The sequence below is a fragment of the Cucurbita pepo genome, chromosome 10 (assembly GCF_057944985.1).
Source record: "Cucurbita pepo subsp. pepo isolate OVF chromosome 10, ASM5794498v1, whole genome shotgun sequence".
NCBI classification, from domain to species: domain Eukaryota; kingdom Viridiplantae; phylum Streptophyta; class Magnoliopsida; order Cucurbitales; family Cucurbitaceae; genus Cucurbita; species Cucurbita pepo.
This window is the reverse complement of record NC_141807.1, coordinates 7,898,638-7,913,221: the sequence shown is the minus strand read 5'-3', so window position 1 is coordinate 7,913,221 and position 14,584 is coordinate 7,898,638. Positions and strand designations below refer to the sequence as shown.

At 37.1% G+C, this 14,584-nt stretch overlaps 2 non-coding genes across 2 annotated transcripts; one reads left to right on the top strand and one right to left on the bottom strand.

Moving 5' to 3' along the window:
- Nucleotides 1-493: 493 nt before the first annotated feature.
- Nucleotides 494-565, bottom strand: TRNAQ-UUG (transfer RNA glutamine (anticodon UUG)). The gene has a single exon. It is a non-coding gene; the product is annotated as a tRNA-Gln (tRNA).
- A 2,989-nt stretch (nt 566-3,554) lies between these two features.
- TRNAE-UUC (transfer RNA glutamic acid (anticodon UUC)) lies at nt 3,555-3,626 on the top strand. The gene has a single exon. It is a non-coding gene; the product is annotated as a tRNA-Glu (tRNA).
- The last annotated feature ends 10,958 nt before the right edge of the window (nt 3,627-14,584 follow it).

Here is a 14,584-nt window from a genome sequence, read left to right as displayed (position 1 = left end):
GAGGAAGAAAACGATGATACGGCCAGTTCAATTGAACTGTCCAAGTCAACTCAAAATTTGACCTTTTCTCGGGTTTTCTCAGTAGATCTTATTTTATGAAATGTTGTATGAATCCTATGAATCCTTTTCCCGAGAGGTTATATAAGGTAATGAAGTTTGGGAGTTATTGGAAAACTTTAGTTAGCGAAACCAAGATATGGGAGAAAATGTTACGGCCAGTTCAATTGAACTGTCCAAGTCAACTCAAAATTTGACCTTTTCTCGGGTTTTCTCAGTAGATCTTATTTTATGAAATGTTGTATGAATCCTTTTCCCGAGAGGTTATATAAGGTAATGAAGTTTGGGAGTTATTGGAAAACTTTAGTTAGCGAAACCAAGATATGGGAGAAAATGTTAGGATTCATACAACATTTCATAATGAAGTTTGGGAGTTATTGAAAAACTCATGGGAAGTGGTAACACCGTTTTGTTTTAAAATGTCTTGTGTTGTCAAAGGTCCTACCGGGAGTAGAACCCAAGTCGTTGGATTCAAAGTCCAAAGTGCTAACCACTACACCATAGAACCCCTTGTAAAAATTTATTTTGGAGTGGGTTTCCTATTTTATGCAGATTCCACAAGAAGGGAGATCCTATCATGAGTCAAACTCAAGTTATTGGATTCAAAGTTCTAGAGTTGTTTTATCTAACTCGTTGTGATCTTGAGCATCTTTAGAGTGGTTGCAGAAGTAACCCTCTGGTGTTGATTGAAGCTCTTGGAGAACATGTAATTTTATATATTTCTTATAGTTAATTTATATAATGTTGTATATTACAAACAAATTGAAATAATACTTTACATCCCCGTCTTTCTTTCTTCCGTGCAAAACTTAACATGAAAACTATATTATTTCAATATTCACTCGAGAAACAAGGGGTGAAAACTATATTATTTCAAACCCTCCATTATTGCTTCTACTTTGCGTGAAAATGCTTCCACTAAATCATGTTACTAACTAGTTGGTTTGGTTTGGTTTGGTTTGGTTCAATTCTTGGGTCCACTAGATTGAATTGACGTAGCTCAATTAAACTCTTGATAATATAAAAATCATAAGTTTCTTAAATTAAGTTAACTTAAAAGTTTAACCCCTAATTTTGTTTAGAATGTTTAGCTTTGTGTCTAGTTGATCTCTAAATGCTTAGAAGTATCTAATAAGACTTCTATTTAAGGAACTTTTCACTATAAAAGATGTAAGACTTGAGGTTTATTATTAAGGAATTTCAAATGAGTTATTTGATATATCATAGAGGACAAAATATTTATTTGTTTCAAATATCTTACGTTGACCATTCTTTTTTGTCAAGTATTTTGAATATTATCATTGTGAATTACTAATGGCATTAGATTGAATCTCATTAATAACAATATCCCAAAACTCAGGTAAAGATTACATCAAAATTAATACTTTAATTTCATCTTCAAAATTTATTTCCACTTAACTCAGTTGACTAATAATCATAATAGTCACCCGTGCACAAATATTTACAACCTTAAAAGGTAAAATTATAAGGAGTACAAGAAAAAAGTGTTTAAAATAGTTTCAAAATATAGAAAAAAAAAAGTAGGAATTGGTCAAAGTCAACATCCATTGATCACTTATGGCACAACACTAACACATGTGAGGGTAACATTTTTTCATTTCTCTACTATATTAGGCCCTTTGGTTTATTGGCTTTACAAGATGGAGACATGAAGTTTTCGATGTTCGAAATCAATTTGGTTGATTGTTTTCTGGTTAGCATTGGTACCATCAAAACTTGTTTATTTCTTTGAAATGTTTGAGTTTACAATTTACATGTTTTCATTTTTCTACTTTGTCTGCTTGCATTTAGAAAAGAAGCAAAATTAGTCTGAGGGTTTTAGGCAGATTGTTATAATTCTAATTTTTAACTAAAAAAAAAAAAAATTAGTCTCGTTGTCACGCTTAAAACTACCCTATAGGTATAATCGACCTATTATCCTTCCACCAATAGGAGAAAAAGGCAACGTTACTATGTGAAACTAGTTTCATGTCATTTATTCAACAATAAGGGTGTTAGCATGCATTTGGAAATGAACCCATCTTTAAAAAATTTATATAAAATAGAAAAGAATTGTTATCTCAAAGACAATGATACTGTGTGAAACTAGCCTCAAGATGCTTCCTTAACTCTTAAGGGTGGTAAACCAACGGTTCCTTCACCCAAGACCCATGGCCCGACTCCCAACATGGAAGGGATAATCTAGAGAATCATTCCAAGAACCCTAACGGCAAACTCACATTTCGGTGGGTTCTCCAAGCACGGATTGCAAGTTAAAAGAGGTTGAAAACAAAGTAAAATGATAAAAGAAACCAACCAAATTCGAATGGGTGACCTCTTGATCTGCCGTCAAATGCTTTACCACTGAGCTATGGATCCATTTTGCATGATTTCAACCTTAATGACCCCTTCTACAGAGTGTCAGTCTAAAAGTGTAAAAAGTGTCTCTCCAAAATAAAAGGGCCCAACCAAGTTCAAACTGGTGACCGGTCAAATTCTCTACCACTGAGCCATAGATCCATTTTGTAGGATTTTAACCTTAGTGACCCCTTAGGCATAGTGTCGGTCCAAAAAGTGTAACAAATTTCTATCCAAGATAGAAGGGCCTGTTAGGATCGCACAACAACGCACACGCTCGATCTAGATGAACACAAAGAACAGGATAGAGAAAAGTGCAAGGAGAACTCTGGCTAAAAGAATTTTTCTACTAATGACTTCACGTATGTACAGTAACAGAGAATTACAAAGAATAGAAAGTACTTTTCAAAGCTCTAGCGGACGGGATATATATATAGTTCAGTTTACTATATATAGGTTTACCAGATTTAATCATCTACTATATATAGCCATTTACTATATATAGCTTTACCCGATTTAACCATCTACTATATATATCTATTTACCATATATAGGTTTACCGGATATAGTTTTACCAAATATAGCTGTACTGGATATAGCTTTACCAAATATAGCTTTACCAAATATAGCTTCACCATAACCTAACAATTCTCACACCTGGAGACTGATCTAGTCAACCAAGAATTTCATTCTCAAACGACCATGAGCATCTTCATGGTCTTCATGGCACCATATCAATTGAGGCTTTGCACAACCTTAATATTCCAACATCAACACATTTTGAGGCTTTGCACAACCTTAGCCGCAATGCATCTCATGGACGATGCAAAACTATTGTAGTTCTCGAAGGTGAATGGTATAAAAAATGGGTCATGAACCATAAACTCATGGGATGATCGTTGATGGAATCGATGCAATCGACACTCCCCTGGATGGGTTGCCAATCAAAGACCTAACATTTTATATTGACTCTTTTGAAGAAAGAGCCACACAATCGAACAGCTTGAAACGTCGCGGTAGCTATGACAACTCTAACACACACAGGGATGGACGTGTCGAAGAGTTAGACATTAAGCAAAAGATCATGCTAAAACTCTTCAGCGATCTGACAAAAGACTTCAGGACATCTAAACCAAAAATCCATTGTCGTCCAGCGGTAAGTATATCTGGCTTTCACCCAGGAGACCCGGGTTCGATTCCCGGCAATGGAATATTATTTTCTTATTTCATTTTATTTTACAGTTTCTATCTTAGACTAAAAAGACTTTTATGAACTTCGTACCTTTGTTAAAGTTATGTTATAAATATTTTGTTCAATTTCAAATGGTTAATGCGATAATCCAGTCGTTTTCGAGGTCTCTCTTGTTGAACGACATCATGGTTGAGATGAGCAGGTAATTAAAATGGTTAATGCGATAATCCAGTCATTTTCGAGGTCTCTCTTGTTGAACGACGTCATGGTTGAGATGAGCAGGTGATTCAAATGGTTAATGCGATAATCTAGTCGTTTTCAAGGTCTCTCTTGTTGAACGAAATCATGGTTGATGAGCACCCGAGTGAGTTTGACAAGTTGGGCTGTAGAGAACCACACCTCAAGCCACGTTCATGTGGGCTTAACAAACTTAAAATCCAAGAACACAACCCCTTAAATGGAAACCGGGATGCTAAGGAATTAAAAAGCTTTATTTTTGACGTAGAACAATACTTGAACTTGCTCATAGGACCTAAGAGTTACGTTGGTCGCAATGCATCTCATGGACGATGCAAAACTATGGTGGCACTAGAAGGTGAATGGTTTAAAAAATGGGTCATGCACCATAAACTCATGGAAAGACTGTTGATGGAATCGATGCAATCGATGCTCCTTCTTATACAAAATTTGGATCAACCAAGAGATAAAGCTAGAATTAGATTATGGAATCTTTTTCTAAATCGAGTCACTCCACAATAGAACTTGATCAAGACTTGATTGAATGACTCAGATGCAATCTACCACAAGAATTGCATAAAACTTAGAAATGACAAAGATAGGCTCGAATTTCTACACGAGGGATCATCTCAACTTGAGAGATCAATTTCATTGATCACAAATATGCTTTTACATAATGATGTGTGGGTATTTATAGTCTCCCCACAAAAGAAGTTAGTGGCCGTGATTTAATCTCGATCCCTTTAGATCTCCACAGAAGACGAAGTCAATTTGAGCATTACAAACTTTATGAAATTAAAATAAGAAATAAAGTTTTCTAACCACTCATGAAATGATGCTTGCAACTTCATCCGCTACTTCAACCATGCAAATATTTACTTTTGAATCTCCAAATGGTCTTGACTCAAACGACTCAGCTTGTCACACATGAAATGATGGATGAACCTAGCCTATCCAATTTTGTAGATGAAGTATGAATGCTTGTTGAATCTTCTTGGCCTTGGGTTGTGTAATAGGTCCAGTTGGAACACCGTGATTCTTATCATCATCCCCCTCTTCAAAAGGATTCGTCCTCGAGTCAGAAAAATCATCACCTACATCAAAAGGACTCAACTCAGCAACATTGAAAGTAGAATGTACACTGTGATCCTTATCATCATCCCCCTCTTTAGGATTCGTCCTCGAATAAGAAAAATCATCACCTACATCAGAAGGACTCAACTTAGGTACATTGAAAGTAGCATGTATTGACAATTCTAAGGGAAGATCAATTTTATTGTTCCATGCAATAAAATGAGTCATTTTACTAAATGTCTTAATAGAGCATTTATAGTCAAATAAAGAATTAGGAATCAACGCTATCTACAAACGCACTCCCAATTGAGCTATCCACGCTAACGTTAAAATGAAAATTCATCAGTAAAATTATTTACGCTAACTCATTGAAATTTTAAAAAGAAATCATCTCTAAATTTAAATAAGATAGTAAGTTACATTACTTGAATCAGGTGTGGTGAAGGTCGAACAACACCTGACCTTCAAATCTTCAATATTAAGCTCTCCCAACTAAGCTATCCCTGGTTGTAAGGTTGCAACGATTAGGGTTTTCGTGAGATTTCGGGTAAAGAAGACGAAGGAAAACGGGTCGGGTTCACGTTCGGCCTCTGGACCAGCCCACGGAACGAACGCAGGCCCTATGCTTTTCGGCCCAACGCGGACGCGTGCTGCAGCTTTGGTCTCGGCTCCGCACGCGTGCTCTCGGCTCGGTTTGACGTGTACGGCGGCTCGGCTCCGTCAAAACCCGCGGCTCGGCTCCGTCAAATCCCGCAGCTCAGCTCGGCGGCTTAATTGGTCGGCTCGGCAGCTCAGCTTGGTGAATTGGTATCACTATAATATATCGATTCCAAGGTTTTTGGCCCTTCCGAAGCCGTTTCTTCCCTTAGTTTTACCATCCAAGGTCAGTATGGCTCCTAAACGTTAAAGACAGATTAGGTCGAGGGTTTATTTTGATAAATAGCATGAGGTTTAGCTAGGGTACCTTATGAAAGGTTCTAAATTTTTATGTGGTTATCATAGGACATATTTAACCGCTAGGATTAGCTCGTTGTGAGTGACTTCAACCAAGACCATCAAGGTAAGTGACCTTACTGTTGGAGTTAGCTTTCTACGTGTTGTATGATGGTGCGTGCCCTGTGGCCCCTGCATGCACCATATTTTATGTGATATGATTATGTGATGTATAGATTGTGTTGACCGTAGATTGTGTATGTTATGTGATGTATGAACTTGTGTTGACTGTTGACTGTTTATGTTATGTCATGAATGAGATGTTAGTATTGTATGCCATGAATATGTTGATTGATGCCATAGATACACGTAGAGTTATCGAGTCATGTCATGAGATGTTTATGCAACTGGAATGTTTATGTAATATGCCATGTAATGTAAGTCATGTGAGATGCCATGTGATGTAAGAAACGTAAATGCGATGTTAGCACTGCTTATGTAATGCCATGTTAAATATGTTAAGGGACCTCATGCATATATGTATGTCACGTGCATCGGGATTCTTCCCCTTTATGATACGAAAGAATGAAATACGATATTTATGTTCGCCATGATATCATGCGGGCCCTTTTCTGTTCTGTGGTGTCCGGCTACGTGTAACACGTTTTGCCCGACCAAGTCAGGCCCAGGGGGTATGTATAAGAGCCCGCCTGGTGGGTTCATGTACACGTACATGGGCCATGTGTGAAGGAGTACCACACATCCAACCCTACTCGGAATAGAAAAGCGCCCAAGGCTATGAAAAGTTTATGAAAAGTTAGGTCCCGCTCATATGTTGCATGTGTTTGCATTCCTAACCCCAACAGTGGGGTGACTTACTGAGTATTTCATAAAATACTCAAGCCACGTGCTACCTACATTTTTCAGGTAAAGGCAAGGCGCCAATGTACGGTTGACGGCGGAGCTGAGGCCACCATGGAAGTTGGAGACGGGATATTTTTAGAAGTTTACTCTTATTAGACTATTTTAAGTTTTACATTGAGTATTGTTTCATTTGGATTTACTTCGAATTCAGTATTGAAGGTTTATTTTCGAAGTTTAGGTTTTGTTTTGGATTCATGAATATTTATGAAAGACTCTTTCAAGGTTATTTATGATGAGCTTCCGCTTAATGAGATAAGTATTCATGGGTGACGTCACTAATTAGGTTAAAGAAAATTAGGGGCGTTACACTGCCTAACATTGAAAATGAAAATTCTGAAATTTTAAAAAGAAATAATCACTAAATTTAGATTAAATAGTCAAGTAATTTTAAAAAGAAATAATCACTAATTTTAGATTGAATATTTAGGTTATGCAAGTTAGTCAACTTGAATTAGGTGCGGTGAACGTGGATCAAACACGTGACTTTCAGATCTTCAGTGATGCTCTCACGTGACTTTCAGATCTTCAGTGACGCTCTCCAAACTGAGCTATCCCCACTAACATTAAAAATAAAAATTCATCGGTTAAGATATTTTCACTACTTCATTGAGATTTTAAAAAGAAATAATCACTAATTTTAGATTGAATAGCCAGGTTATGCAACTTAGTCGACTTGAACGCTCTCCAAACTGAGTTATCCCTGCTAACATTAAAAATAAAAATTCATGGGTTAATAAGATATTTTCACTACTTCATTGAGATTTTAAAAGGAAATAATCACTAATTTTAGATTGAATAGCGTGGTTATGCAACTTAGTCAACTTGAATCAGGTGCAGTGAACGTGGATCAAACACGTGACCTTGAGATCTTTAGTGACGCTCTTCCAACGAAGCTATCCTGGCTAACATTAAAAATGAAAACTCATTAGTAAAGTATTTAGCTAATTCATTGATATTTTAAAAAGGAAATAATCACTAATTTTAAATTGAATAGTCACGAGTGAAGTTATGTGACTTGAATCAGGTGCGGTGAACGTGGATCGAACACATGACCTTCACATTTTAAGTCTGACGCTCTCAAAACTAAGTTATCTTCGCTAATATTTGATAAAAAAAATCATAAGTAAAAGTATTTCCGCTAATTCATTATATTTTAAAAAGAAATAATCACTAATTTTAGATTGAATAAAGTTATGCAACTTAATGAACTTATGCAACGTAAACCAAGTGCGGTGAACGTGGATTAAACATGTAACCTTCAGATATTCAGTCCGAACTAAGCTATCCCCGCTAATATTAAAAATCAAAATTCATGTGTAAAGGTATTTCCGCTAATTCATTATTCATTGAAATTTTAAAAATAAATAATAACTAGTTTATTTTTTATTGAATAGTCAGCTTATGCAAATGGAAACAGGTGCGGTTTTAGTTTGACACTCTCCCAACTGATCTATCCCCGCTAACATTAAAAATAAAAATTCATAAAACTATAAGGTGCAATGAATGCAGATTGAACACAAGACCTTCCAATACTCAATCTAATGCTCTCCCAACTAAGCAATCCTAGATAACATAAAAAATAAATAATCACATGTTTTAGATTGCATAGTAAAGTTATGCAACTTAGTCAACTTATGCCAGTTGGATAAAAAACGTGACAGATCTGCTAATTCATTGAGATTGAGATTTTAAAAAGAAATAATCGCTAATGTAGTGAACGTGGATCAAACGTTACCTTTAAATCTTCCTTCTACTAATTCATTGAGATTGAGATTTTAAAAAGAAATAATCGCTAATGCAGTGAACGTGGATACTAATTTTTGAAAGAACAGTCAAATTATACGACCTGAACAAAGTGCGGTGAACGTGGATCGAACACATGACCCTTCAAATCTTCAGTCTGACAGTCTCCAAACTGAGCTATCCCCGCAATCTTTGGAAATGAAAATTCATCAGTAAAGGTATTTTCGCTGATTCATTGAGATTTTAAAAAGAAATAATGACTAATTTTTTATTGAATAGTTAGGTTATGCAAAAAGAAACAGGTGCGGTGAACGTGGAGATCGAACACGTGACCCTCAAATCTTAAATCTAACACTCTCCAAACTGAGCTATCCCCGCTAACATTAAAAATGAAAGTTTTTAAGTTTAAAGTAAAGGTATTTCCACTAATTAATTGAAATGTTAGAAAGAAATAATCACTAATTGTAGATTGAATAGTCAAATTATGCACCGTGAACCATGTGTGGTGAACATGGATCGAACCCGAGAAATTTCATATGAAGAAGTTTCAGAGAGCCATAGGTTCGAATAGATCATATGTTGTCACAATCCTTTTAAGGAAGATGGGCCCAAATAACCGATGAAGAAGTTTCAGAGAGCCATAGGTTCGAATAGGTCATCTGTCGTCACAATTCTTTTAAGAAATATGCGCCCAAATAACCGAGGAAGAAGTTTCAGAGTTCGAATCCTGTCACCTTGATGTGGTATTCTCAGGGGCCGAAGTGCAAAGCCTTGTAGTCCATCCGTGGTTAGGAAGGCAGGCATGTTGTCCGCTGTCGTCACATAGGTCATCTGCCGTCAGAATCCTTTTAAGAAAGATGCGCCCAAATAACCGATAAAGAAGTTTCAGAGAGCCATAGGTTAGAATCTTGTCACCTTGATGTGGTATTCTCAGGGGCCGAAGTGCAAAGCACCGTAGTCTATCCGTGGTCAAGAAGGCAGGCATGTTGTCCGCTGTCGTCACATAGGTCATCTATCGTCACAATCTATTTAAGAAAGATGCGCCCAAATAACCGATGAAGAAGTTTCAGAGAGCCATAGGTTTGAATCCTGTCACCTTGATGTGGTATTCTAAGGGGCCGAAGTGCAAATCCCCAAAGCCTATCCGTGGTCAGGAAGGCAGGCGTACCACGCACACTAAAAAAAAAAAGATCTCCTTTTCTATCACACGTAGAATTGTCATTCTTTTGTCTTTTGAAACCCCTTACCTTATCAGTCATCAGGCAAGTTTTTGGTATCATATATCGAGATAATTATTATGAAAAATCTATTCCACTAGTGTGACTTAGATACCCTTTCTTTGTGGTATCAGCCATGCTATTTGAATAGCCTGAAGTCATCATAGCCTCTCCACCGGTTCCGAAGACTCCTTCGGCATCAATGTGCTCCAATGAAAGAGATGAGACCCTGTCCTGAACCAAAACCAGGCATAAAACGCCAAGGAGAAAGTCGAAACCGAGCTCTTTTCGCGTATACGCAATCTCAAAACCCAATTAGCTCACGGATTGTCTCCTCAACCCAGGCGAGTATGAGTGCTTGGTAAGAGAGAATGTCGAATGAGAAAGACATTCGATTACGGCAACATTCGCAACTACCAAAGTGCACTAAACCTAGTAGAGATCTTCGACCTAACGACAATGGAACTTCAAGCCCATTTTATCAATCCGCTTTGTACCTTATTGTTGACCGAATCGGATGCACGTCAGGCCTAAATTCTCTCTCAGTCACCCGGAGATGAAAGGATGATCAGATCCAAAGTTTACGAATCGAAGAGAAAGTGGATCTGAGTTCTACACGCTTTCATTTTCAAAAGCTTCGCTTGCCTACGATACTTTATTCAGGATGTGCAACAATACGGTCATCTCTAAACCGTGTATAGAGAATTCCTTGATCATTTCCTTGGCGGATAACACAAATGAAATCGCTTCCCTGACCGCCCATCTTATGAGTCCATTCTTGTCTTGTTGGTTTGTTGTACTATTCTATACCTCTCTCGATTGATAGAAAGACGTTCGGGAGCTGGGAGGGCCTACCGTGAGGGAACTTTCCTGTTCACGGTAGGCAAAGATAAAGCGGGAGCTGCATATATCCACGGTGATCAAGGCAGAGCGACTCCTTCTTTAAAAGAGGTTGGTTTTATCGAAACTGTTAGATCCGCTTTCGTTAAAGAAAAAATAGTAGCTCTTGGTTTGGCCGATGTTGATTCGTATGGCAATGCAGACTCAACTCAGGATGAGGATTTCCCTTTTCATACTGCTGCTATGAGCCGAAAGAGCTGGTAAGCTATCTCGCTAAACGAAAGGAAAAAGCATGTATGCGTTGACCTCTTTAGGACTGGTTGCTTCCTCTTTTTGTTTATACGTTTGGAAAAACCTGCTAAGCCCGCCTTTCTTACCAGGTGTGATTCAATCTTTCAGCTCAAACTTTTCTATCGTCCGACGGAAAAGGTAGGAGTACGACTACCTTTTCCTTTTCTTGCCCGAGCCAAGGGATCATTCAGTTTCTACCAAAAAGTTCGCTATCTATTAGTTGCCGTAATCGAATGTATTTCTCATTTCATGTTAGCTCCTCCAAGAGCTTCCTGGTCCATAGTAGACGAAATCTTGGACATCTATCGGACTTATAGCATTGCCTGGTGAGCTCGCCGTTGAGGGTGTGCCTTACAGGAGATCGAGCAGCCTTTCTTTCCCTACCTGGTATGCTTTTCCACTTATCGTGCAACTAGCTAACTAGCCAAAGAGAGAGGGAGAGGGATCATGTCAATCAATTTGTATGTGCATTTTGTCCGTCCTATACTTGCTTGCTTAGCTTTCTTAACCAACATCTCCGGTTTCGCTCGAACCAAGAGGTCCTGCTTATCTATACCCAACAGTCTCACTTTCAGCCGAAAGACTGATTTTTTTCATAAAGTCGGTTCATAGATCAAGAAAGAATGAAGCTGCTTACAGGGACAGTTATGCGATACGTCTTTTCATACTCGCCTTTTCTTTAACCCTGCTATCAACCTAGCCATTCTCGCTTGTTGCTTTTAGCGGTCTCCCCACTGTAGATTACTCGGATTGGTTCTCGCGTCCCTGTGCCAAAAAGGATGGGCAAGTTTGGTTTGAATGTTCATCGATTGTGTTTCTCCTACTTTCAGATTTCTTCCAAATTCGAGAGCAATCCTCCACCATTTCTCTTCAAACTTCTAAATAACGAATAATCTGGATCTCTCAATGTCGGTTTAAGCTCCTAAGTCTAAAGTAGGAGCAACAATATGGAATAAGAATCGAGATAGGTCGATCCCCCAATCGAAGGCAATTGGCGTTTAGATTATGGGTTTCCTACTCTCAGATTTCTTCCAAATTCGAGAGCAATCCTCCACCATTTCTCTTCAAACTTATTCCTACCGTTTCTCAACAAGATTACCCACAAGTTCTATGAAGAAATAGAGTGCTGAAAGTGCCTAGAAACCATTCCCCCAATTCAATCCGCCATTGAAGAACTTCAAGAAAAACTTGAAAATCCAACCCGAGGATACATGATGACTCGTCGAGAAAGACCACGAAGAAAAATAACCTCGAGAGCGTGCCAAATTGAAGGAAATAGGTTTCAAAATTAAATTGGGGATAAGAGTCAAAGTTCCTATATACGATCTCTTTTCCTTCAGATTAAGGATCCTCTAGCTTCAGAGGAAGAAGTTGAGTAAACTTTATGAAGGAATCCAGAGCTAAAACGTCGTAGAATAAGCTACCCACAAGATTGAAAATCTGGCATTTCGAGTGAGTTGCATACCGAGAACGATTTCTGGAAATTAAGGTCCTACACTCAAAGACGTTCCTCCAAACCAATTCCTTTAGCCTGAAGATAGGATATGAAAGAGGTTTAATGAAGAAATAGAGCCTTGAAACCCCTAGAATCGGCTACCCAATAAGAAATCCTTTGTTTTATCTCTAGCGATAAATCAGATTTTGGTTGAACTTTGGTAGCGAATATCTTAGGCTACGATCCACGAGAAGTTATCAAATAAATCCCAAGCCCTTTCTTGTAACATCCATCTTTAAGTTTCACGAAGAAATCGAGGAGAGAAACACTGTCAATGTGGCTATACAAGGCCGAGTTTTAGATGGCGGCGATGCAAAAAATGTGCATCTTATTTCTTTTCAGAGGAAGAAAACGATGATACGGCCAGTTCAACTGAACTGTCCAAGTCAACTCAAAATTTGACCTTTTCTCGGGTTTTCTCAGTATATCTTATTTTATGAAATGTTGTATGAATCCTATGAATCCTTTTCCCGAGAGGTTATATAAGGTAATGAAGTTTGAGAGTTATTGGAAAACTTTAGTTAGCGAAACCAAGATATGGGAGAAAATGCTCATCACGATCCATATGACTTTACCTCCTATGTACCATGAGGAGCCTGCACCACGATTTGCTTGCTAGCAGGATGCCACGATTATGACAACGCCACCTATGCACTCATGGGAAGTTGTAACATCGTTTTGTTTTAAAAATGTCTTGTGTTGTCAAAGGTCCTACCGGGAGTAGAACCCAAATCGTTGGATTCAAAGTCCAAAGTGCTAACCACTACACCATAGAACCCCTTGTAAAAATTTATTTTGGAGTGGGTTTCCTATTTTATGCAGATTCCACAAGAAGGAAGATCCTATCATGAGTCAAACTCAAGTTATTGGATTCAAAGTTCTAGAGCTGTTTTATCTAACTCGTTGTGATCTTGAGCATCTTTAGAGTGGTTGCAGAAGTAACCCTCCGGTGTTGATTGAAGCTCTTGGAGAACATGTAATTTTATATATTTCTTATAGTTAATTTATATAATGTTGTATATTACAAAGAAATTGAAATAATACTTTACATCCCCGTCTTTCTTTCTCCAGTGCAAAACTTAACATGAAAACTATATTATTTCAATATTCACTCGAGAAACAAGGGGTGAAAACTATATTATTTCAAACCCTCCATTATTGCTTCTACTTTGCGTGAAAATGCTTCCACTAAATCATGTTACTAACTAGTTGGTTTGGTTTGGTTCGATTCAATTCTTGGGTCCACTAGATTGAATTGACGTAGCTCAATTAAACTCTTGATAATATAAAAATCATAAGTTTCTTAAATTAAGTTAACTTAAAAGTTTAACCCCTAATTTTTTTTAGAATGTTTAGCTTTGTGTCTAGTTGATCTCTAAATGCTTAGAAGTATCTAATAAGACTTCTATTTAAGGAACTTTTCACTATAAAAGATGTAAGACTTCAGGTTTATTATTAAAGAATTTCAAATGAGTTATTTGATATATCATAGAGGACAAAATATTTATTTGTTTCAAATATCTTACGTTGACCATTCTTTTTTGTCAAGTATTTTGAATATTATCATTGTGAATTACTAATGGCATTAGATTGAATCTCATTAATAACAATATCCCAAAACTCAGGTAAAGATTATATCAAAATTAATACTTTAATTTCATCTTCAAAATTTATTTCCACTTAGCTCAGATGACTAATAATCATAATAGTCACCCGTGCACAAATATTTACAACCTTAAAAGGTAAAATTATAAGGAGTACAAGAAAAAAGTGTTTAAAATAGTTTCAAAATATAGAAAAAAAAAATAGTAGGAATTGGTCAAAGTCAACATCCATTGATCACTTATGTCACAACACAACACATATGAGGGTAACATTTTTTCATTTCTCTACTATATTAGGCCCTTTGGTTTATTGGCTTTACAAGATGGAGACATGAAGTTTTCTATGTTCGAAATCAATTTGGTTGATTGTTTTCTGGTTAGCATTGGTACCATCAAAACTTGTTTATTTCTTTGAAATGTTTGAGTTTACAATTTACATGTTTTCATTTTTCTACTTTGTCTGCTTGCATTTAGAAATGAAGCAAAATTAGTCTGAGGGTTTTAGGCAGATTGTTATAATTCTAATTTTTAACTAAAAAAAAAAAAAATTAGTCTCGTTGTCACGATTAAAACTACCCTATAGGTATAATCGACCTATTATCCTTCCACCAATAGGAGA